Here is a 26,950-nt window from a genome sequence, read left to right on the forward strand (position 1 = left end):
GCAATTTCTTGCACTGCCCTAATATTTTTCTCTAAAATCTTTTATAGTACAGAGTCTTACTAAATGCATTAACATACTTTTAATACATAACTCAAGCTGAAGAAACCTCATGCATGTTAAGTTGATTGCATGTTAAAAGTATGTTTCTGTCTTTGATTAATGAATTTCTATTAAGTATACTATTATAATAAAGTGTCAATAGCTACAATAATATTAATGAATACTTAAAAATATATTATTGTAGTTCTAAAAATTGTTTTTTGTTTTTTTTTGGCTTGCATCAAGCAATGGTAAGGTCTAAGGTTGACACCTATAGAACGCACTCTGACTTTGTTCAGACTTAAGACAGTGTTAAAACGAGATAGTGTTATATCGCTGGCATAAATCTGTCTCGTTTTAACTGAAACTTAAGTCTAAGCAACATCAAAGTATGCTCAATAGGTCTCAGCCTGAAACCGAGATGTGTAGAGCGTACTTAATTTTGGCACTGATAATGTAGGTCTCAGCTAGTGTGGTCCGTATCCACTGTTGCCTTGAAGTTGAAGGTAGGTAGGTATTTACGCCTTGTCGAGCGGTGTGCAGGCTGGACCGTACGAACTAAGCGGAGATCTCCCACCGAGCGGTTGTCTTGTCCGGTATCGCCAGCTGGCCAATGGTTGTATCTTGAAACTCCTAGGTAGATTCCTAAACGCTCCGTTAGTGCGATTCAGATTTGCGTGTTATTCTTGTACTTCAGCTGTAAGGTACTAGTGCTGCCATCTAGTGAGAGCGTCGTGAGTGGCGTCCGGCTTGGGTTCGTGTATCGAGTGATTGTTGATTGATTTCTTCATATGAGTGAGAAGCGCCCTCTTTTAGCGACTGTGGGGACCGCCCTAGCCTAAAATAATCAAAAAGCAGTTTTTGGGATTAGCCGCTTTTTAGCAAAGGGGTGGCTGAACTTTTTAGACTTCCTTTTTTCTCTGGTATTTCCAGAGAAAAAAAAAACACTTATAGGATCATTTCGTTGTCTGTCTGTCTGTCCATCCACTTTGTCTGTTGTCTGTCAATACCCTTCAAAGGAATCAAAACCTATTAGGATATTTAGAATCTGTCCTAGAATATGCAATATTCATAATCCTCTACCATCTTGTGCAGCATAAGATGGTAGAGGGAAAAATTCGAAAAGCTTGAATTTATTATTATATCACATAAAAGTGGAATTTCTTGTACGAAGGTACGTTTGATAAGGTAGGTATGATTTTAGCAGTCTATGTATGTATGTTTGTTTGTATCCAGATTCTGCGTGTTCCACCGTAGCGCCTAAACTATTAGGCCGATTTTGATGAATGAGGTGTCAATTGATTTGTTGTAAAGGTCTAGGTGACAAAGGCTATATTTTGTACGAAAAAATTGACCTAACAGGTGTTACATCAAAAAAAGTGGGGGTCTCCAAATTTTTTTTTTGCCATTGTATCAAGTGGGATGTCAAATGAAAGAGGAAAAAGTTCATGAATATAAATGTACTACATGTTTTAATATTTCAGCGTTTATTAAGACGATGGTAGTCGGGTTTTAGTTTTCAACTTTATCTTGATACCAATTAAAATTTAGTTACAAACTTAACAGTTACTAGGTTCCTTACTTACCTACTGAAATGGTACACTCACTACCTATATTCCTTGGTGAATTCAGAGTAGGTTGATAACCTATCGAACGAATAAATAGAGGGCAACGATCTAAAACCAATGAATATCAAATAAGCAATAACTATGATGAATAGCCTATTTGGTAGTTGGTTTTAAATCACAATCCAACGATTTCTTTAGGCTACCAAAACTACTCGATTAATCTTTATGAATGTGGAACACGAATAATGATTAATGTCGGCTAAATGAAACAGAATGATGAATCGGTTCGCCCTAATCCCAGGGGTTTTGTCGGTGGTTGATGAACCGAGGTACCTAAACAATGTGACGAGCTGTCGCGTTAAGGTGCCCACGCACTCGAACTGAACTGCAGCTGAACTGCGCGTCGCGTCAGCGCCCCGCACGATATTTTCTGCAGCCGCGACGCGCGTACCGCGTAGCGCGTCACTGCCGCGCAGTTCAGCTGCAGTTTAGTCCGAATGCGTGGGCACCTTTATGAGCGTAGTAGCCACAGATAAGGAAAAGAAAAGTAACAGCACAGGGTAAATACCTAGTCCCGTTTGCCATAAACAACGTCACCAGAGGACAAAATTAAAAATTTATAACACCCCCGACAAGTGAAGGTTGCAGTAACTAGAAAAGAGCTGATAACTTTCAAACGGCTGAACCGATTTTCTTCGATTATAGCTAAGAACACTCGATTAAGCCATCTTTCAAACAAAAAAAACTAAATTAAAATCGGTTCATTCGTTTAGGAGCTACGATGCCACAGACAGATACATAGATACACACATCAAACTTATAATACCCCTCTTTTTGGGTCGAGCGTTAAAAATACTTTCTAATATCATATCACAATAAAGCTAATATTACCTTGTTTGGCGGCCAAATTGCCCATAAACACGACATGACTGTTTTAGCATACTTCGTACTTACTTCATCCCCATGGATTTAGGTTTCTAAAATTCCCTTGGGAATTCTGATTATTCGGAGTAAAACGTGGCCCATGGCCTTCGCCAGGATGCAAGACCTATCTATATCAAATTTCATCATAATCAGTTAAACGGATGGGCCGTGCAAAAGGTAGGTAACAGACAGGCACACTTTTGCATTTATAATATTACTAGCTGATGCCCGCGACTTCGTCCGCGTGGATTTGCGTTTTTCAAAATCCCGCGGGAACTCTTTGATTTTCAAAGAGTTTAATCCAGGGTATAATCTGTCTCCATTTCTTTCTGAAAAAAAATTTTAGCCAGTTGGTAGTGATCACATACTCGTTGGTCAGTTGCCACACAGGATGTAAGAATTCTAACTATTGATTGTTCTAACTGTTGGATTCTGACTTGTAAGGATATCCATGTATCGAAATCTATTCAGGCATTTAGGTGTTATGGAACAATGATACATAGGCCACAGAGAATTTGTGGTCTATGACATAGGTATAATATACTAAAATTCTTGAACTCTGGAAATATATTCATTTGTTGTGGGCAGTCATAGGCTGAGATCTATAGACCGCACTTTGACTTTGCTCAGACTTAAGACACTGTTAAAACGAGACAGCGCTATACCGCTGCCATAAATCTGTCTCGTTTTAACTGAAACTTAAGTCTAAGCTAAGTCAAAGTGCGCTCTATAGACTTCAACCTTAGACAGGTAGGTAAGCACATTCTTACTTACATTTGGTAGATAGCTATCTAATACTGATTCGTGAAATCCGACTGAACCAGTGCCGGCAGAGCTATTTATAAATGTAGGTCAAACCTGGGTCAAACTTCATAACGTTTTGAATTACTGTTTTAACCTTAAGGTAGGTGCCTGTGGCCTGTGGTACGTATTGACTTAGGCAGACCTATCTACGTATCTACATTATCAATCATTATTAAACTTCAACTTGAGGTCAGCTTTATTTTTATTCCGTCCGCGTGGATTTAGGTAAATTCTCATGGAAATTCTTTGACTTTTTTGGGAACTTTGATTTTCCGACACCAAAAGTAGCCTATGTCCTTCCCCGAGATGCCAGCTATCCATGTACCCATCAAAATCGGTAGGCCATGAAAAGGTAGCAGATAGACACTCGCATTTATAATATTACACACTAGATGATGCCCGCGACTTCGTACGCGTGGATTTAAGTTTTTGAAAATCTCGTGGGAACTCTTTGATTTAAAAACGTAGCCTGTGTCCGTGCTCGGGATGTAATCTAACTCTGTACCAACATCGATAAAACTGTTGAGCCGTGAAAAGCTAGAAGACAGACAGACAGACACACTTTCGCATTTACAATATTAGTATTGAGGATAAAGAATGGAAGTAAGAATAATGTGGATTATGTATAATATAAAATGCGCTGGGTGGTAGTTATTGGTTTCAGGATTTTTTTATTATTCGCGGGAAATAAAGGAAAAACAACAAAACAGTTGTTTCGGACACAGAGGTTTAATAAAGTAGGGCCAAACGACCTTCGTAAATCACGAGATGCAATAAACCGAATGCCTACATCGACAATTCATCGTTTGTTTATTGCCTGGATCCTAAACATCGGAAATGATATACGTACGAAGCGGTTTGCCTCCTCGTTTCTAAATCAAAGTCAAAGTCAAAATCATTTATTCAAAGTAGGTACAAATTTTGTACTCTTTTTGATGGTCGAAATTGTTAAATTTGTACGATATAGTGGTGATAATTAATTACGTAACTTAAAACTAAAGCTACGCGGGTTCCAAACGCGCCCAAGTCTGAGAAGAGCCCACAACAAACTCAGCCGGCTATTCTTTTTTTTATTATCACCACTTTACAAAATCATATAAAACTTATTAGAACTATCAAAGCTGATTGACAACCGCCAAATCGAACCGCTAGGTTATGGAACGCCCTTCCTGCATCAGTTTTCCCCTCTAATTTTAATATAGGTACATTCGAGTGACTGGAGTGGAGACCGCGTACCGGTAAGCGCAGTGTGGGACGACCTCCTGCCCGCTGGACCGATGACCTGAAGAAGGTGGCGGGGAGCGGGTGGATGAGGAAGGCGGAGGACCGTGTTTGGTGGCGCGCTCTTGGAAAGGCCTATGTCCAGCAGTGGACGCATACAGGCTGATAGATGGATGGATGGACATTCGAGTGAATAGGCATCTTCTAAGCAAGCGCGCTGCATCTTAGACTGCATCATAACTTGCCAGGGTCTCATTACAGCCAAGCGCTAGTCTAAAATTACCTAAAAAAAATGCTTGCAATCATGATCACAAAATAGAAGTGAGATGGGAAGTGAACATTTCGCAGCGCAATCGAGCACAATAACCGCACTGTGTGGTTGCTGCGGTGAACGTTTTCAGGTGCCTTGCTAATTCCCGGATTGCGGTGACAGGATACTGGGCCTCGTTCAACGAGACGCGGGGCGTTGCGCGGCGCGTCTTGCGGTTTTTTAGTTCATAGACACGCGAGTGGCGGCGTTCGTAGCGATAGGTATATAGCGGCACACAAATTAGCCATGGGTACTACTACTACTTTTTGCATTGGTATAGTTAAAAACCTGGAGAGTGACATAGACCTGGGAAGTGATACACCTACTGTTTATCCCGCAGAATCAAAGAGTTCCCGCGGAATTTTTAAGAAACCTAAATCCACGCGGATGAAATGGCAAGCCTCAACTAAGTATATGCTAACAATTAATTCATTTGGTGAATTATTATTTTTCTTCACAGTGATTTCACTGGCGACTTTTCGTGATTTTTCAAATTGATTTGATGATTTTGACAGAAAGTGAATTTTCGCACTTGTGTAAGTGAGAAAATTCGTTTTTCGTGAAATGTTCATTCATTAATTATATTGAACTACTTAGATATTTTCCTTTTCTGACGCACAGTCTGTTCCCGCATCCGATCAAAATGATGAAAAACTGTTATGTAAGCAGGATTTTTATGAAATTGGGCTTGTTAAAATTAAACCGTAGGTACACTTGTGAAAGAACGTTCGTAACAGCAGTAAACTTTGGTAATCCAACCTCTTAAACTTAGATAAACCTTTTATTAGCCACTGTAATAAAAAAAAACCATTTTTCGCTCTCACTTTAATCAAAGGATAATAATTGTTTACTTACCCGTCAAGTAATTATAAAGTGTTAAGTCGGGATAGAGTTTAAATCTCTAAAGGGGTCAGCTTTATCTCTTTATCACGTCACATCTTGATTAGAGACGTTCGGATTTCTAAAAGGATTCTGCGCTTTTGTAAAGTTTTCGGGGAAATTAGAAACATAGCACTTTTTATACGATCTGACCCAAAAATGGAGTGTAAAGTTGTTATGTATTCGTGTTTCTTTGTAACATGGTCCCAACGCAATTGTGCTGTGCTGTTACATGAGTTCATATGGGGTGCCGCATTACAAAAAAAAACTAAAATGTGTTCATGAACAAATAAATTAGTATTTTCAACTTTCAAAGTAAGATTAATATACCAAGTGGGGTATCATATGAAAGGGCTTTCTTTACCAGTACATTTTAAAACAGATTTTTGTTTATTTTTATGAACAAAAATGAAGTTTTTGATTTATCGTGCAAAATGTCGGAAAAAATACTCCTGTACGGAACCCTCGGTGCGCGAGTCTGACTCGCATTTGGCCGGTTTTGCAAAGTGTTGTATTGAATGTAATATATTTAAGTAAGACTTCAGCTACTTAGCAGGTAAGTTGGTAGACAGGTTTAAAACCCCATCAGGAGATCGCTTATCGCATTAGTATCCGGCGACCGCATCGTTTAGGTAAATGCTGCGGATTTGTTGCAAAATGCACAATAATTTCACTGTCTTGTTTGCAGGCAATTTACGTTATCCCATGTGCTATCGGCCATGTTTACTGCTTTGGAAAATAACTGTAGCAATTCTGTCTTATTTACAAATCGGTTAGAGATATTTTGATAGGTAAAAGGAAGTTTTTATTAACCCCCGACCTAAAAAGAGGGGTGTTATAAGTTTGACGTGTGTATCTGTGTATCTGTCTGTGGCATCGTAGCTCCTAAACTAATGAACCGATTTTAATTTAGTTTTTTTTTGTTTGAAAGGTGGCTTGATCGAGAGTGTTCTTAGCTATAATCCAAGAAAATCGGTTCAGCCGTTTGAAAGTTATCACCTCTTTTCTAGTCACTGTAACTTTCACTTGTCGGGGGATGTTATAAATTTTTAATTTACACTTGTTTCTTTTAAATTGACATCAACATAAGAGTTTTTCTTTTATAAAATAAACTTATATCTAAATTACATTTTGTTAGGGCAAATGAGGAGATCCGTAGTAGAACAGTGCTCAACGGGTTGCGATGCTGAAAGCAAGGGTCAGGGTACATAGTTCGTAGAACCGAAAGACATTGGGGTCACAAGGTGCTAGAATGGCAACCTCGCACCAGAAAGCGCAGCGTTGACAGACCCCCTACTATGTGGGCAGTCGACATCAAACAAGTTGCTGGATTCAGATTTCAGGCAGTGTTACTTTAGTTCTCCTACGGATATCCTCATTTCTGATTTGATCACGTAGATTCCATGCATTGCTCTCTCTTTTTTCTTGATTTATCGTGCAAAATGTCGGAAAAATTACCCGAGTACGGAACCCTCGGTGCGCGAGTTTGACTCGCATTTGACCGGTTTTTTAGAAGGAAAAACAGTTTCTTACAAGCACGATCTCCAATAAAGATGGCCGTCGAATAAACGACATCGACAGGCGTAAATCTCGAGAGATGCAATAAACCGACTGCCGCTCGATTTTATGAGCGCTCCATCTCATTACAATTCTGTTACTTTAATGAGGTTTTTTGCTGAACTCGCTTTAAAATTGGTATTTTATTAGGGTTCCGCACCTCAAAAGGAAAACGGAACCCTTATGAGATCACTTTGTTGTCTGTCTGTCTGTCTGTCCGTCCGTCCGTCCGTCGTGTCCGTCAAGAAAACTTATAGGGTACTTCCCGTTGACCTAGAATCATGAAATTTGGCAGGTAGTTAGGTCTTATAGCACAAATTTTTGGTTTTTTTAATGATGTAACCACAAACCGCGAATTTGTGTTTACATTATTAAAAAAAATTAAAATGTGTTTTAATTTTCAAAGTAAGATAACTATACCAAGTGGGGTATCATATGAATGGGCTTAACTTGTACATTCTAAAACAGATTTTTATTTATTTTTAAGTATAACAGTTTTTGATTTATCGTGCAAAATGTCTGAAAAATACCCAAGTACGGAACCCTCGGTGCGCGAGTCTGACTCGCGCGTGGCCGGTTTTTAGACTGAATCGTAACCTAGGTATCAGGGGAAATCGTAGTACCTTGTAATTGAATTAAAAAAAGAAGTAAATATGTAGGTAAGTACTTATGCTAAATAAGTCATTAAATTACGAAGAGAATTTCTATTGAACATCGTCTGTAACAAACAAAATACGTTGATATCGCAGAATTCATAATACGTATAGAAGTGGTATAGGAACGAGAGCTTGTCATCGTGCAGATGACTATTGAAAGATCAGCGACCATTATTACAAAAAAAAAAAGCATTTGCATAGCGTTACAGTTTTATTTGTGTTCCTTCAGATGTTCAAGACTTAATGTGCTTTGGAATTATGACGAATTGCTTAAAATTAGTGCCGTCCTGTTGCGGTATTTGGCTTTGTATTGCAATACGTTATTTGTATGTCTATGGAAAAATCGTAAGACAATGACAGTAGATATTGTCTTACGATTTAGCATTTCTATTACTTGATTTAGAATTCTGTGGTTAAAATCTTTGCTTCCACTTTCCATGTAAGTATCTTTTCCCGCCCTTAGGCCTTTGGTTGGAAAACAAGGGCCTTTACGAAGTAATTACCTTATTGAAATTATGCCTACATTATTTTCTTCATTTACTTACCCGCCTATACCATCACATATCGTTTTTTAGGGTTCTGTACCTCAAAAGGAAAAACGGAACCGTTATAGGATCACTTTATCTGCCTGTCTGTCTATTTATCTGTCTGTCTGTCTGTCCGTCCGTCCGTCGTGGATGTCAACTATAGGGTACTTCCCGTTGATCTAGAATCATGAAATTTGGCAGGTAGGTAGGTCTTATAGCACAAGTGAAGGAATAAATATGAAAACCATGAATTTGTGGTTACATAATTAAAAAAAATTAAAATGTGTTTAAATTTTCAAAGTAAGATAACTATACCAAGTGGGTTATCATATGAAAGGGCTTTACCTGTACCTACATTCTAAAACAGATTTTTATTTATTTTGATGCATAATAGTTTTTGATTCAACGTGCAGTGTTGAAAAAAAATACCCGAGTATGGAACCTGTGTGCGCGAGTTCGACTCGCACTTGGCCGGTTTTTTTACTACTAGTAAAAATTAATTGCTAAAGTGTTTCTGTCTATTATCTTTTCAAGGTCCATCGTCCAAAGTTGTATAGTCCACACGGACGCGATTTATTCATAAACTGGTAGAAAATAATTCAATGCTGGATGCTGAACAAGCGAATCACCTAATACAAATTGGTAGATAACTCGAATTGCAGTCAAAAAGAACTCAGACCTTACAATTTGAGGATAAAATAAGCGGTTGGCAAAAGAATAAAATCTTTCTCTTTGTGGTAAAGTCGCTTCTATACGATGTGTCGTATAAATTTTTTGATAGCAGGTAATTTTATCTAAAACGTTCGTGGTTCAGTACTCGAGTACAGGTACGTAGCCAGGCCGGAGCCACAGGTGGATTTACTTCAAAATAAAATAGTTTAGTTATTTTATTTCAACATCTTTTTGTTACAAAAAGAATAACAAGTGTAAATTAAAAACTTATAACAGCCCCGACAAGTGAAGGTTACAGTAACTAGAAAAGAGCTGAAAACTTTCAAACCGCTGAACCGATTTTCTTGGATTATAGGTAAGAACACTCTCGATCAAGCCACCTTTCTAACAAAAAAAACTAAATTAAAATAGGTTCATTAGTTTAGGAGCTACGATGCCACAGACAGATACACAGATACACACGTGAAACTTATAACACCCCTCTTTTTGGGTCGGAGGTTAAAAACACAGGAGACACAACAGAAGGAATTAAAGACAAAGGGGCGGCTTTATCTACTACAGTGATTTCTTCTAGACAACCCATACTTAACAGGGCTCTCTCCGTCACTCGTTTCATACAATCCCCTCTTAAGAGAGAGCCCTCTTAAGAAGAAGATACTTACATAGTTAGTTGGCTTTTCTGAGCAATGCAATGAGCAAACTTATGGCAATGGTCTAGTTATATTAGCGCATATCAAGTAGCCTTGCTCAGTTGGTTTAGCAGCGTCGACTCAGGTCCATAAATGAAAGAAATCAAATTGTTTATTTGTAAATTAGATGATGGCTACGACTTTAATTTCTAAATCTATGGTCTGGTCTGGAGGCTTCGGCCGTGGCTAGTTACCATCCCACCGGCAATACTGTGCCGCCAAGCGATTTAGCGTTCCGCTATGTTGCCTTCTAGAAACCAAAGGGGTGTGGGTTTAATAAAAACTGTCATACCCCTTTCAGGTTAACCCGCTTTCATTTTAGACTGCATCATCACTTACCACCAGGTGAAATTGCAGTCGAGGGCTGACTTGTCACACTAATATTATAAAGGCGAAAGTTTGTATGTGTGTGTGTGAGTGTGTGTGTGTGTGTGTGTGTGTGTACTGGACGGATTTTGTTGGGAATGAAGATAGATAATATCCTGGATTAGCACATAGGCTACTTTTTATCCCGGAAAATCAAAGAGTTCCCACGGGATTTCGAAAAAGCTAAATCCACGCGGGCGAAGTCGCGGGCATCGGCTAGTATCTGAATAAAAAAAACGTACTGCACAGTTTTGTAAGAATACGTATAGTCCTGCCCTGGACTGCCTAGATACCCTGAAAGCTTTATTCCCTGAAGCAGTTGGCAGCAGGCATGCTTCTTCAATATTTTAAAGACACTTTGTGTAGGCACTCGGGCGGTAAAGCAATTTATGGATGCCAGTTATGAGTGCGCTGCCACCTTTATAGCGTGCGGGAAATAAAAGCGTTGTTGCAAAGCTGTTTTGTAATAACCTTTTCGAAGGATTTTATTCTCGTATGTAGCGTACCGTACAGAGGATAGACTACAAAAGAATTCTGATTCAAGTTCAGTCTGTTTTTAGGGTTCCGGACCTCAAAAGGAAAAACGGAACCCTTATAGGATCACTTTGTTATCTGTCTGTCTGTATGTCCGTCCGTCCGTCCGTTCGTCGTGTCTGTCAAGAAACCTATAGGGTACTTCCCTTTGAACTAGAATCATGAAAGTTGGCAGGCAGGTGAGTATTATAGCACAAGTACAGGAATAAATCTGAAAACCGCGAATTTGTGGTTAAATCATAAAAAAAATTTAAAATGTGTTTCAATTTTCAAAGTAAGATAACTATACCAAGTGGGGTATCATATGAAAGGACTTTACGTATACATTCTAAAACAGATTTTTATTTACTTTTATGTATAATAGTTTTTGATTTATCGTGCAAAATGTTGGAAAAAATACCCGAGTACTGAACCCTCAGTGCGCGAGTCTGACTCGCACTTGGCCGGTTTATAAGTCGAGATGTCCACCTCCTAATCGGGAGTTGGGGGTTCGATCCTGGGCACGCACCTTTTTGGAATTACTTAGATATGTGTGTTTTGACGGTGAAGAAAAACATCGTGAGAAAACCTGCATGCCCTGAGAGTTCTCAAAGGTGTGTGAAGTGTACCAGTCTGCACTGGGCGTAGTAGATTATGGTTAAAATTCTTCTCATTCTGAGAAAGGACCCGTGCTCTGTAGTTAGCCAGCCATGGGTTGATTACGATGATGATGGTGAATATTGTAAATGCGAAAGTGTGTCTGTCAACAATAACTGATGTTTATAAGTAGCCTCGTGTTTCCAAATAGTAACTCAAATAAGTCCTTTATTTGTAAAAGGGAAAGTTTTTATTTTCCATCACTTAGAAGGGTCTATTCAAATTAGGTAAAAGATAAAATTTGTTAGTAAAAACAAAGGTACGACCGTTCGACCGACGCTGGGCACCTCGGGCGTTCAGTTTCGGAGGGAAATTAAAAAATACCTTTCGTAAGTAGATATAACCATAATATTCGCCGTCCCCGTCAAATAATAGGGTAATTGCAAAAAGTTACAGGAAAAAAAATAAGTTGATAATAGGTGTCACTAAGTATTAAATTCAGATTTACATGTGATATATGAACGGCATGGTTTTTTTGACAAACAATCACACATCACACATTAGTGTTACAAAGGCTAAAGTTTGTGTGTATGTGTGTAAGTATATATGTTTGTTACTCTTTCACGCAAAAACTACTGAACGGATTTGGCTGAAATTTAAAATTGAACATCGCGGAGAACTCTCAGGTACTTATGTAGGTTTTTTCTCGATGTTTTCGTTCACGGTAAAAAAAAGTGGTAGGTAATTGCTTAAAATGTACCTAGGTACGGTCAGCCTCTGAATTCGAGTAGCAATTCCGCGAAACTATTGCATCAAAAACCTGTCGCACTTATGACCTTTGTCTACCAACACGCCACACACACCTAACGCATGTGCATAACCGTGCTACGGGAATATGATAATAATTAAGGTGCTGCACGACTTATGGCCTTTGACTGTACTTACCTTTGGAAAGTTAGAGGTGCGTACCCAGGATCGAATCTGGGACCTCCCAAATAGCCAAAGTCTTTGACCACTAGACTATACTAAGGTAATTAAAATTACGTTCAAATGGTACAGGTCAATCACAGCATTAAAAGCTGCTAGTAGAATACAAAAAAATTTCTTTTGATGTCGAAAGACCCTTAACATTTTATGTTTGACTGAGAATCGCTATTGTTTGAAGTATTTTCTTGGGTTCACAATTTTGCATCAAAGATTGGAATCTTCGAGTGTTCTTCAGATTTCGGTTATTATTACCGCTATAAATTTTGAGTAGGTATCCACTTTGAAAGTTGTTCTTTGGCCTTATCTTATTTTCTGCTAGGTTCATTCGCAACTTGAGTTTTAAAAGGATTGTATAAAAGTATTTTTAAGCCACGACCCAAAAAGAGGGGTGTTATAAGTTTGACGTGTGTATCTGTCTGTGGCATCGTAGCTCCTAAACGAATGAACCGATTTTAATTTAGTTTTTTTTGTTTGAAAGGTGGCTTGATCGAGAGTGTTCTTAACAATAATCCAAGAAAATCGGTTCAGCCGTTTGAAAGTTATCAGCTCTTTTCTAGTTACTGTAACTTTCACTTGCCGAGGGTGTGATAAATTTTTAATTTACACTTGTAGTAACTAAGTAAATAGGTTTTGTCACACTAATATTATAAACGCGAAAGTTTGTGTGTATGGGTGTATGTTTGTTACTCTTTCACGCAAAAACTTCTGAACGGATTTGGCTGTTTGTAATGGAGATGGATTATACTCTGGATTAACACATAGGCTACTTTTTATCCCGGAAAATCAAATGAGTTCCCGCGAGTTTTAAAAAAAACCTATATCCACGCAAACGAAGACTCGGGCATCAGCTATTGTTAAATAATTCTTAAAAATGTTATAGTAATTCATTATGTGTAAGTTTGCATTTGACCTCCCGGGCTCAGTGGTAAGAACTGTGATATTATAGTAGGAAGTCCTGGCTTTAATATCCGGCAGGGGCAATTGGGAATACAGTGGACCCCCGGTAATCCAGCCCCTGTCTAATCCGGCACCCCCTGTAATCCGACAAGTCTATTGTTATTGAATTTACTTTGACATACATAGTGAAGTACCTGTGATTTGTACTTCAGAGTATGTATAACATATAGAATCTTATCATTGGATCTTTAATTTGTCGGATTACAAGGTACTGTTTTGTAAAAAAAGCCGGACTATAGGGGGTCTGAGGCAGTACTCTATGATCAGACAAATTCGATAGTTCGACACTGCCTTGCAAAGCGTTTGTCGGATTACCGGGGGTCCACTGTATAATATATGGAAACCAATCAGGGGCATGTTGGGTCATACCCCTTCCAGGTTAGCCCGCTTCCATCTCAGGATACATCATTACATAGGTGCCTGCATTGCTACGTGAGGTGCTACACTTTGCTACGGTCGGTGGTGCTTGCTCGTAGATCTTCGTAGCGTTTTTGTGGCATGATAACATTCATAATCATCATCATTTAATTTTAACCATATTTTGGAAGAATCTTGAGTATTTTAAATATCCATACCAATCCGTATTATCCATACTGATCTACTACTTCTTTTCTTGTTTGGTGAATTTTAACTCCGAAAAGTTATTGAGTTCTTCTTGATAGGAAAGTCATTCCGAACCAGTGGTAGATGCATTTGACGATTGAAAAGTACTTGTTCTAAGCCATAATGGTAAAACAAACACCGCAATAACAATATTATGTCTAAACACAAAACGTGGAAACATCAGAATACATTGAAAGTTAGGGCGTAGAGCAAACATTTGGAGAGCTTATTGACAAACATAAACGCTCACATAATGGCGGGTATGGTATGTTTATGTAAACACTACTACGCTGTTCGCACTACATTGTCTACAGTCTAGACTACATATTGTGTAATAGAGAGAGAGAGAGAGAGACTATCACACTTCACATCACACTTCACACTTATCACACTTCACACTATCACACTAATATTATAAAGGCGAAAGTTTGTATGTGTGTGTGTGTGTGTATGTTTGTTACTCCTTCACGCAAAAACTACTGGACGGATTTAGCTGGGAATGGAGATAGATAATATCCAGGATTAGCAAATTGGCTACTTTTTATCCCGGAAAATCAAAGAGTTCCCACGGGATTTTTAAAAAACTACATCCACGCGAACGAAGTCGCGGGCATCAGTTAGTTGTTTTGTAAAAGCTAAAAGTTCCTCTGGGTATTGTCCCCAACATAGTGAGGAACGATCAGCGACTATGAAGTTTGGATCATGGTGGCTTTGGGAGATAACAGGTAATAAAGGTGTAAAAAATCTTACATCAAAGTGTGAAGCCTAATTATTTATGTTTTCTCGGGAATAGTATTAGAAATGACGTCATGCTAGACACTCAGAATCGTGGCAACCGCCTGCTAGAAACCCTTCTAGCTCGTTCACACAGGCTGCATAAGCGTAGACGTAGCGCGTACCATTGTGTTGTAACGTATGGAACTGTATGAAACATGGCACACCACTTGCGAAGCTTGGACGTATACGGAACCCGGTATGTATGGCGTTTACGCTCGTCAGTACGCACGTGTCACGTGTACGTGCTGCATACGCAATTGGTGTGAATCGGCCTTTAAAAGCCGTGCGGAAATTTTCGAGTCCAATTCAAAAAATCCTGTTTTAATTCCGGCCAAATATGCATTAAATATACCTACGATGGTAAAGCAAAATCTAAAACATATAATGTAATTTTACCTTCCATTCACGTTTTTAATCCGTAATACATCGAAATCTCCTTCATCTCAGAAACGCGATGTCCCTTCAATTTCAATCCCTTTTGCTCTATCTGTCTTTACTTCATGTATTAATAGTCAAAGAGACAGCTGTCAAAGTTCTCACTGATTTTACGTAAATAATCATATTGAAGTGAAACGAAATGAAATAAATTTATTTATTTAAAGTTATTTGTTGTAAGCCACCCGTGCAAAGCCAGGGTGGGCCTAGCTTCGCACGGGTAGCTTACTACAATTTTCACAGGGATCTCTAATTTTTTTGAAATTACATAGCCTATGCCACTCAAGAACAATGTAGCTTACTTTCAAAAGAATTTCCAAAATCGGTTCAATAATATTATATTATAGTGTATAAGAAGTGTAGATTTCTAGCGTAGTCGAAAATATTATTATGTTAACAAATCGGAGCTTCGCTTTTTAAAATTATTCTTCGATAAATAAATTCATAAGTAGGTACAAATATTATAAATGCGAAAATGTGTTTATCTATCTGTTTACATTTCAAGTCTATCCATTCAACTGATTTTGATGAAAGGCACAAAGATAGCTTGCATCCCGGGGACGGACATGGGCTACCTTTTGGTCCCAGAAAATCACAGAGGATTTAAACAGGACAGGATAAAAAAAATTGCAGTCAAAGGGAACTGCCAACAGAAGTGATTATTTTGGAGTTTTTTTAAGTTGATAGTAGTATATCATACACATATGCATGCATTCTTGTGCAAGTATCTTTACCTTTGTGGCGACCGACTACTGTATGTTGGTTGGACCGCGTTTGGTCGTCGCGCAACTGTTTGTTGTCAGACGACGGTGATTTGCGGCAGGCCAATTCCTAGAATTGCACCTGCGAGTGGCACCTGCGGACCGCACCTGCAAGGTGCACCTGCGCGCAACCGGTAAGAACCGGTATTTACTGGGTTTTGCGTAATTGAGTACGGTGGATGGGGAAAGGCTATATAAGGGCTTTTCCCATATCCCCCGTGTCCAGTTCGTTCTTTCCGTCAGCTTTGACGGTCGTTGCGTCCACCTTTTTTGGACGACTCGCGAGAATGAATAGAACGCTTCTGTTCCGTGTAAATAATTAGTTAGCATTTGTAAATACAGCTCTTTAGTGTAAATTTCTTATTTTTGTATATAATGTGGGTAAAATAAAACCAGTGTACATAACTTGGGTGTATCATTTACCATCTAGCGGAGTCCATATATACCCCATACGGTACCCCACATATTGGTGACCATATATTGGTGCCCACACCTTCTAAAATAAGTCACTGTCTCTTCCACTATAAAACATAGCACGTATAATATGTATAATCCTTATAGATCTCCTTAGTAAATGAAAGCCTCGAGGTTTATCCCGAAGATCCCAGCTAAGCCCCGTCACGCCATGACGTATTTAGGTATTTTTGCGATACCTACAGCTGCTACTATATCATTTATCTTTTAAAAGTCGTCTTAGGAAAGGTATTTTCGTTTCCATTAAGACCTATTTTATTTCATGAAAGAAAAACGTGACGTTTTCGGAAGTAATATACAAAACCACATTTAAAAGTAGTCAAGTGTGTGTCAGAAATGAGAAGATGTACGTATAAGTGTATAAGTTTCGTAGCCATGTTAAGTCGCTAAAAATTGGTGGTCATTATGTTTTAAAAGGTAGTTTTTTTCCAAAACTATAGGGTTCGTAGTTTTACTAGGGAACCCTAAAAGGCATAACAATGCATCCATTATTATCTAAACTATGTTATATTTTTAACCCCCGACCAAAAAAGAGGGGTGTTATAAGTTTGACGTGTGTATCTGTCTGTCGCATCGTAGCTCCTAAACTAATGAACCGATTTAATTTTTTTTTTGTTTGAAAGTTGGCTTGATCGAGAGTGTTCTTTGCCATAATTTAAGAAAATCGGTTCAGCAGTTTGAAAGTTATCAGCTCTTTTCTAGTTACTGTAACCTTCACTTGTCGGGGGTGTTATAAATTTTTAATTTACACTTGTCGATAAAGTTATCAGTGAAATCACAAGAGACAAAATAAATTGACTCGTGAAGGATTTGAACCTCCGCCCTCCGATGGTCAAGAATATTTTTATATCGGCGCTCTAACCTACTGAGCTAACGAGTCTTATATACCTCACGCGAAAATTACAAGTATTTTCGTCAAAATGATGTCATCTTTTTTTTGTAGCTATTGGATTAAAAGCGGGTTGGCGTGGGCGATTAATCCATTCACTTCTACGCTTCGCCTCAGGAAAGTCGGAAAGTTATTTGGTGTGAATGATTGTCATAATTATTTTATAGTAAAATTCCACACTCAATTTTAGACTTGTCTTCACACAAGTTTAAAAAATCTACCTAAAGTAGGTATGCTTCTAAAAAAGCATAATATCCAATGGAAGATTATGTGAATGATAAAAAAACCGGCCTGACAAATGATAAATTATTATCAAGCGAGTCGCATTGAGCTGAGGATGCACGGTGCAAGACCGAGGAGTGTGGAAGATCCTACAACTTACAAGAGACCTATAATGTCCAGCGGTGGACATCATCGGTTACTGACAACGAAGATATACTTACACCCGAATTCACAAACGTTACTATGAGGTCCCATAGTGCGCTCGAACGCACAGTGTAGGTTCCACCAATCAGATGACTGTATCACGTCAATTTACCATGATCTGATTGGTGGAACCTACACTATGCGTTCGAGCGCACTGTGAGACCTCATAGTAACGTTTGTGAATACGGCCGTTAGTCTTATGCCACGCGGAATACCAGGACGAATGCTATGAGTACAACACCTCAATAATTATTTATCTATATCTAGGTAAGTATATTGATTTATGCAGAAGGAAGTGGGTGTCCCCTGCATTGAAGAAATAATTTTGAGTAATTTCAATGGAATTTAGAAAAAAAAATTGGTTGTCTGTAAAGTCGGTTTACTGACGAAAGTTGAACGTGACAACAAAGGCCGATTGTGCTTCTTTGTCGCTCGTCCCGCGCTCTCGCTTGCACTTCAAGCCTTACATGGAACGCCTTAGAGCGAGGTAACGCCGCATGAGTCATGTTTTTTCGTGCGTGCAGCCGGCTCTATCGAATTATGACGTTGTCACGTCAAAAATCCACGCGGACGTGCTCGCGGGAAGAGTAAGTCGAATATCTAAAAACTTTGGAATTATCAAGAACTCATGAACGCACATTTTTGAACATGAACGTGCCTCCTTTTCCAGCGAGCAATTTGTCAGGTTACATTATTCCGCGCCATTACGCGTAACGTTCCGCATTTTTTCCGAGCGGACTCAAGAATTATTGGCGACATTAGTCTGTTTCTAACTAGTCGTATTTTCGCTATTTTCGCTTGTTGTATCCGCCATATTGAATCATGACGTCACTTTATACTCTACCTAGTGTATGCGACTGCCACTGAAAGGCTTAGAAGAAGGTTTTATTAGAATCCCATATTTTTTGAATGGAATGAAACCGATCAGGGATATGGGTTTAATGGAACTGCCATACCCCTTCCAAGTTTAAAAAAAAAAAAATATTAGCCATGCTAATCATGACTTAGTCGTAACAAGGTCAAGCAGTACTTCACGCCGCGCCAACTGATTATTTTGTATCAAGCACAAGTCAGGTCCGAGTATCTTTAAAACAAGAGTGAATAGGCACCTTCTAGGTAAACGCGTCCCATCTTAGACCACATCATCACTTTCCATCAGGTGTGATTGTGGTCAAGCGCTTGCCTATAGTGAATAAAAAAAAGACTAATACTGCCCTTTCTCCTCCAATTAAGCGTAAAACTTGTGCCAGGAGTGGGTACGACAATAGTGCAACGGGTGGGGTTTGAACTGCTAACCTTTCGGAAGTCAATGCACTCCTCAACCGTTGAGCTATTCGGCTTAACCCGCTTCCACCTTAGACTGCATCATCACTTACCACCAGGAGAATAAGAAATATATATATATATATAAATAGGTGTAAAAGCAAGCACGCCTCCACACTCCACAGTCGGTAGATATATGGAGTCGGCTACACGGAGGCATTTCAGCGCAGCCTCGGTATTTCTTAATCAAGCCTCGATCGAACGCCCGGTCGTTTTCTTGACCGGTTTTCACAATGACTGGACTCAAAATACGACTTGACGACGCAAAATCACCAGAGTTTTGTGTTTCACGCATTCTTTTGTTTTGTTATTAAACTCTTTATTGCACAATATAACAAGTGTAAATTAAAAATTTATAACACCCCCGACAAGTGAAGGTTACAGTAACTAGAAAAGAGCCGATAACTTTCAAACGGCTAAACCGATTTCTAAGAGCACTCTCGATCAAGCCAGCTTTCAAACAAAAAAAAACTAAATTAAAATCTGCTCATTAGTTTAGGAGCTCCGATGCCACAGACAGATAAACAGATACACACGTCAAACTTATAACATCCCTCTTCATGGGTCGGGGGTTAAAAATAAAATGTGCAAAGGTGAACCTTGAGGTGTTCTGTCCCAGTTAACCTTTGGTAGAGGAGATAGTGTGATAGAAACAGTGCGTAGATTGAGCGAATGAAGTAAAAGAAACATATTTCTATTTGGTAAAGCCTAAGCGCTGGGTAATTGTTGGTCCGATATCATTGTAGTTTTTTGTTTGGTAGCTGCTGATTTATCCCAGATTTCTTCGCTAAAATATCGGGGCATCCGTTTCGAGCATTGACTATTCAAGGCTGTGATGCCACTCATTAAAGTTTTTATTTTTAAATGCAAATTTTCTTTTCTATACTGATCTTACATTTCGGTATTTTGGGGTTTGACGACATAATAAACTGCTCGACTTTGATGAGAACCCAAAAACAAACCAAATTTCATGCAGCCAAATCTATTGGTAAATATAAAATCTAGTACTTATTACTAAATAAATGTCTCTCTCCTCGTATGTGAAGAGGGTGCACGTAACACACTGCTGAAACAGCCGGCAGCCGAGCAGAACCAATCCGCCATTTGATTAAAAAGAGATTTTAACTTCATTGTTTCTGATTGCAACCTACGTGTATACGAACTAGTATACAGAATGAAAAGTTTTTTTTTCAGATTACTTGACTGCAATCTCACCTGCTGGTAAGTGATGATACAGTCTAAGATAGAAGCGGACTAATCTGAAAAGGGGTATGGCAGTTTTTATTAAACCCTTTGGTTTCTAGACGGCATCATACCGGAATGCCAACTCGCTCGTGTTAACCAGCCACGACCGAAGCCTCCCACTAGACCAGACCAGAGAAAATTTAGATGTTATAAAATTAAAAATTTCCCCTACCGGGAATCGAACCCGGCACTAATAAGACCACAGCAGTCACCACTTGGCTAGGAAGGTCGTCAAAAGAGTGTGCGAAAGAGTGCGCAGAGGATTTAAACCTCATCATCATCATCACCGACCCACTACTGAGCACGGGTCTCTTCTCAGAATGAGAAGCTGTCAATGAAAGTCTGCCACACTGGCCTAAGTGCGAATTCGCAGACTTCAAACACCTTTGAATACATTATGGCGAACTCTCAGGCATCAGGTTATCTCACAATGTTTTCCTTCACCGTTAAGCCAAGTGATATTTAATTGCGTAAACCACACATAACTCCGTAGAGTCAGAGGTGCGTGCCCGGGAACGAACCCCCGACCTCCGAACAGGAGCCGGACATCTTAAACACTTGGCTATCTCGGCTTTTATACAATTTCATATTAAGTAGGTACACGGGTGGAATAATGGAGAAAACCTAAATACCTACTATACATTTCAAGCATCTAGAAGTCTAGACAGTGGTTTGAGCTGTACGGTAACATGTCAGTCAGTTTATAGTTTGTGTTGTTTATAAACTGTGCCATACACATAGGAATGTAGAGAATCATTAATATGCACTGCATTAACTAGAGTATAAAGCCTCTCTCATACAAACACTTGGACCGCTGCGTATACTAAAATTATTTTCTTAGATGCCCCGCCCCTTCTTTGTAGTCGTACAAGATGATATCAAATCATATTATACTAAAGTTTTAATGCGGAAGTGTGTTTGTTAGTTGGTCTGTTGGTTTGTCTTTCAATCTCCCTGCAATGGAGCAACGAGTTAGCGTTATTAGGGTTCCGTACCTCAAAAGGAAAAACGGAACCCTTATAGGATCACTTTGTTGTCTGTCTGTCTGTCCGTCTGTCCGTCGTGTCTGTCAAGAAACTTATAGGGTACTTCCCGTTGACCTAGAATCATGAAATTTGGCACGTAGGTAGGTCTTATACCACAAGTACAGGAATAAATCTGAAAACCCCGAAATTGTGGTTACATCATTTTTTTTATGTGATAGGTATACCTAAGTTAAGGACCTGGAGAGTGACATGGCTGGTTTTTATTTCGGAAAATCTTACAGTTCCCATGGGGTTTGAAAAGCTATGTGATCCTATAAGGGTTCCATTTTCCCTTAGATGTTACGTAACCCTAAAAATCAAAGAGTTACCCACGGGATTTAAAAAAACCTAAGTCCACGCGGACGAAGTCATCGAGATTATCATCATCGTCATCATCATCAATCATCAGTAGGTACGTAAAAGAACGAACGTTATACAGTGTGATACAGTTCTAAGTGCGGTCCGAACCCTCTTCTCTGCAGATGACCACATTTTCCGTTGCTATTTGAAAATTCATGTGCGGGGTCGAAGTTGGTTCTATCTACATTGCATATTATAAAGCAAGGACTAAGTTATATATCTGACTAGCTGACGCCTGCGACTTCCTCCGCGTGGATTAAGGTTTTTCGCAATCCCGTGGGAACTCTTTGATTTTCCGGGATAAAAAGTATACTCAAAGTAAGTAGTAAAGTAAAAGTAAAGTGTGCTAATCCAGGACATTATCTATCTCCATTCAAAATTTCAGCCAAATCCGTCCTGTAGTTTTTTCGTGAAGGTGTAACAAACATACACACGCACATACACACATACACACAAACTTTCGCCTTTATCTATACTTACTAATAAATAAAATTGAAGTGTCTGTCTGTAATTTCGAAATAACTGCGTCATATTAAGCTCATAGGGTTATTTGAACGATACCTTAACTGAATCACACGTTTTTAAAATTTTTGTCTGTCTGTCTGTCTGTTTGAAAAGGCTAATCTTCGGAACGGCTGAACCGATTTTGACGGGACTTTCACAGACAAGTAGAGGATTGACCAGGGCGTGACATAGGCTACTTTTTTAACCGACTTTCAAAAAGGGAGTTGTGTTTTTCTACCTATTTACACCGAAATCTCCGAGATTTCTGAACCGATTTGCGTAATTTTTTTTTTAATCGATAGAAGAACTTTGCGACATTGTTTCATAAAAAAATTGGATTCCAACTCCTCAATCCTGTTGCTGCAGGGGACCTGACCACCAAGACTGATGGGATGGAATCTAAATCCACGCGGACGAAGTCGCGGGCATCAGCTAGTAATACATATTAGTGTGATACAAACTACACTGTACCTACCTAATTGGTAGATGATGCTCACGGCTTGGTCTGCGTGGATTTAGGTTTTTTACAGATCCCCTGGGAGCTCTTTGATTTTTCGGGACAAAAATAATTCGTCCCTGGGATGCACCGTGTATAACACCAGTACAATCAATTAAACTGGACTGGGATGGGCTGCCAAAAGCTAGCAGACAAACGGACACACTTTCACATAATTATGTATAATGCTTAGCTGATACACTTAAAACTGGTTCTATTTTTAACCCCCGACCCAAAAAGAGGGGTGTTATAAGTTTGACGTGTGTATCTGTGTATCTGTCTGTGGCATCGTAGCTCCTAAACTAATGAACCGATTTTAATTTAGTATTTTTTGTTTGAAAGGTGGCTTGATCGAGAGTGTTCTTAGATATAATCCAAGAAAATCGGTTCAGCCGTTTGAAAGTTATCAGCTCTTTTCTAGTTACTGTAACCTTCACTTGTCGGGGGTGTTATCACACTTCACACTTCATCCCACTAATATTATAAAGGCGAAAGTTTGTATATGTGTGTGTGTGTGTGTGTGTGTGTGTGTATGTTTGTTACTCCTTCACGCAAAAACTACTGAACAGATTGGGCTGAAATTTAGAATGGACATAGATTATATCCTGGATTAGCACATAGGCTACTTTTTATCCCGGAAAATCGAAGAGTTCCCATGGGATTTCAAAAAACCTACATCCACGCGAACGAAGTCGCGAGCATCAGCTAGTAAATTTTTAATTTACACTTGTTTCATGTAGGTACTGTAGCAGATATCATCTAGGATGTAGTAGGTATCGGATATAACACTCAAGCATTCCATCTGTAACTGTGCACAACTGGGGATCCTGTAACAGTCTATTTGATTCAGCCTGTAAGTACTTCCCCACTATCTTGGACAATGTACAACCATTTCAAAAGCATTTACTGAAACGATGTACTCACTACCTACACACTGCTTACTCAGTCACTGAACTAAAATTAAAAAATCCCCACACCAAAACCACTAAAAAGTAAAAAAATAATAAATTCTACCTGGAAGAGATCACTTTAGTAATAAGGTCGCCATTTGTTTTTGAAGTGTATCCTGTATTCTTACTCTTTGTAATTTTGTTTACAATACAGTTGTTTAAATAAATAAATAAGTGTAAATTAAAAATTTATAACACCCCCGACAAGCGATGGTTACAGTAACTAGAAAAGAGCTGATAACTTTCAAACGGCTGAACCGATTTTCTTGGATTATAGCTAAGAACATTCTCGATCAAGCCACCTTTCAAATAAAAACAAAAAAAAACTAAATTAAAATCGTTTCATTAGTTTAGGAGCTACGATGCCACAGACAGATACACAGATACACATGTTAAACTTATAACACTCTCTTTTTGGGTCGGGGGTTAATAAATAAAATAAGTAAGTAGCTAGGGACCCTTTAAATTTTATATAAATAGTAAAGTTTTTATCCAAGCGCTTGTTGCATCAGCGGACCGCTAAAGGAAACAGAAACAGCTATGAAAGTCATCTGGTATAGAAAGAATAGTTTCTGTTATCTCTTTTTGGGTCTGGTAAGTACAGATAATTATTTCAAACTAGCTAATGCTTACGATGTTGTCTGCGTGGATTCAGGTTTTTGAATATCCCGTGGGAGCTCTTAGATTTCCAGGGATAAAAAGTAGCCTATATCACTTACCAGTTCTTTAACTATAGATAGAGAGCCGAATAAGTTAGATTTCTCTGCCAAAAAATCCTAGTAGCAATCCTGAGTGAGAGATAAAAAACCAGCCAAGTGCGAGTCGGACTCGCTCACCGAGGGTTCCGTACTCGGGTATTTTTTCGACATTTTGCACGATTAATCAAAAACTATTAAGTATGCATAAAAATAAATAAAAATCTGTTTTAGAATGTACAGGTAAAGCCTTTTCATATGATACCCCACTCGGTATAGTTATCTTACTTTGAAAATTGAAACACATTTTAATATTTTTTAAATGATGTAACCATAAATTCACAGTTTTCAGATTTATTCCTGTACTTGTGCTATAAGACCTACCTACCAAATTTCATGATTCTAGGTCAACGGGAAGTACCCTATAGGTTTCTCGACAGACACGACGGACAAACAGACAGACGGACAGACAACAAAGTGATCCTATCAGGATTCCGTTTTTCCTTTTAAGGTACGGAACCCTAAAATGCTGGCTATTGCAGACGTACGTATGTCACAATAGATTGAAGAGACAGATAACGGACTCGATAGCGAAGCGATTTGCCCTATTGTAGTGGATTGATAACAGCATCGCTGATTATCCTGCCCTCTATAGCCACTCGATGTCTCTAAATGAATTACTAGAATTGGGTGCTCAGTGTTGTCAGCCCGGCTAGCATGGGCAGTAGATAAAAATTATATCCCCGATTATATCCACTGATTTTTATGACATCAGTGGATATAATCGGGGGATATAGTTTTTATCTACTGCCCATGCTAGCCGGGCAGGTGTTTAAAAGTAGCACCAGTGGTAGAAAATATGAGGAGTAATAGCCTGGCATGGTATGGGCATGTAATGCGGAGGGAAGAGAGTCATATCACTAGAAGAATGTTAAATATGCACGTGGAAGGAAAAAAGAGAAGAGGACGACCAAAGAAAAGGTGGATGGATTGCGTGAAAGAGGATATGCGTATAAAAAGGGTAGATGATACGTTGATGAATGACAGAAGAGAGTGGAAGAGGAAGACATGTTGTGCCGACCCCGCGTAGCTTGGGATAAGGTCTGGAAGAAGAAGTGTTGTCAGAAGAATTTCATGGACTTTGGTTGCTTAATATTCAAATGAAATTGGGACTACGATTGTATGGAGTAAGTGACGGAGAGAGCCCTGTTAACTTGTAAAACATTTTGCGAGGCCCCCTTAGGCGCAAGGCCTCCGCCGCTAACGCGTCGATTGCCTTCAAATTATGAACATTTAAAATATTAATTTCAATATTCATACAACAAGAACAATAATAACGTAAACAACACAACAGAATTCCAAACCGCTGAAAACAATTCGAAGCCCGAAGTCACATCTCGTAATTTTAAACAATAGCATACTAAGTCAAAACAAAACAACATAAAGTTCAATTTCACAATAGGCATTCATACTGTTTACAGTTAGATAAAGTTTGTCATCCCTAAAATAAGAGAAATTGGCAAATATAATACTTATTACTAGCAGATGCCCGCGACTTCGTTCGCGTGGATATAGGTTGCTTAAAAATCCCGTAGGAACTCTTTAATTTTCCGAGATAAAAAGCCTAGTGTTAGCCTAAGTGTTAATCCAGGGTATAATCTATCTTCATTCTAAATTTCAGCCAAATCCGTCCAGTAGTTTTTGCGTGAAGGAGTAACAAACATACACACACATGAACTTTCGCTTTTTACCCGACTGCGGCAAAGCCAAAATAGGGGGTCTTCCAAAATACATAAAATCCTCGTCATTTGTTAGTTTTAAGTGTAATAGTAGGTATAGTAACTAATATTATTTTATTTGAATGGATAGGTATAAGTTAATTATGTACCTATCTAATAATAATAATTATAATTTCCTTGTGGTTTATCAATCTCAAATAGTTGTCAAAGTATCAAGGAACAAACAATATACAGGCTGTTTTCTTAAATGTAGGTATGTATTATTGGGTATTTATTTGACATTCATAAATCACACTAGATTATTATAAATACGGAAGTGTGTCTGTCTGTCTATATGTATGCTAGCTTTTCCCGGCCCATAAGTTTAATCAATTTTGACAAAATTTTGTACAGGGGGTTACTGACTACTAATCTCCTTTTTCCGATTTGATCACGTAGAGGAAAATAGATTCTTCTATGTAAAAGATACGGTGAACATAGGCATACCACCCTGTATAAATCGCCCTTAGTACAACGCAGTATCGCTCCTCGATATAGAATTACAGTGGGAATTTCAAACATTATCTAATCAAAGGCTTATAGTTGGCTTGGATATTCCACAAATTCAAGACATTCTATACTGATAAACGCTTCTGTAGCCTGAAGGCTTAATAATACTCAAATCATTATATGAACAATGTATTTACGGCTAAATACTAAAATATCTATTGACTGATTTACACGACAGCCCAAAAAAGGAGTGTATTGTTTCATGGTTCATATGGGGTATCGCAAGTATACTTACATTATCCCGATTAGGTAAAAATGGCCAGACATTTTTTGAAAAAAAAAAAAAAAAAAAATTTATGAGGCGCAATTTTAAAAACTGCAAAAAAAAAAAAATCTTCAATTATTTTGACTTAATAAACTGATGAAAACGGGTTTTTTGAAAACTTTTTAGATTACCCTGTGGACATTTTTTTGATTTCTCACATCTAAGCAC

The 26,950-nt window shown here is 38.6% G+C and overlaps 1 long non-coding RNA gene across 1 annotated transcript; it reads right to left on the minus strand.

The window, feature by feature from the left end:
* Nucleotides 1-39: 39 nt before the first annotated feature.
* Nucleotides 40-25,463, minus strand: LOC123877659. The gene is made up of 3 exons (XR_006798635.1): nucleotides 25,453-25,463; nucleotides 23,753-23,768; nucleotides 40-223 (listed from the first exon to the last, which is right to left on the minus strand). It is a non-coding gene; the product is annotated as an uncharacterized LOC123877659 (long non-coding RNA).
* Between the last annotated feature and the right edge of the window lie 1,487 nt (nucleotides 25,464-26,950).

This window comes from Maniola jurtina, chromosome 24, assembly GCF_905333055.1.
Source record: "Maniola jurtina chromosome 24, ilManJurt1.1, whole genome shotgun sequence".
NCBI classification, from domain to species: domain Eukaryota; kingdom Metazoa; phylum Arthropoda; class Insecta; order Lepidoptera; family Nymphalidae; genus Maniola; species Maniola jurtina.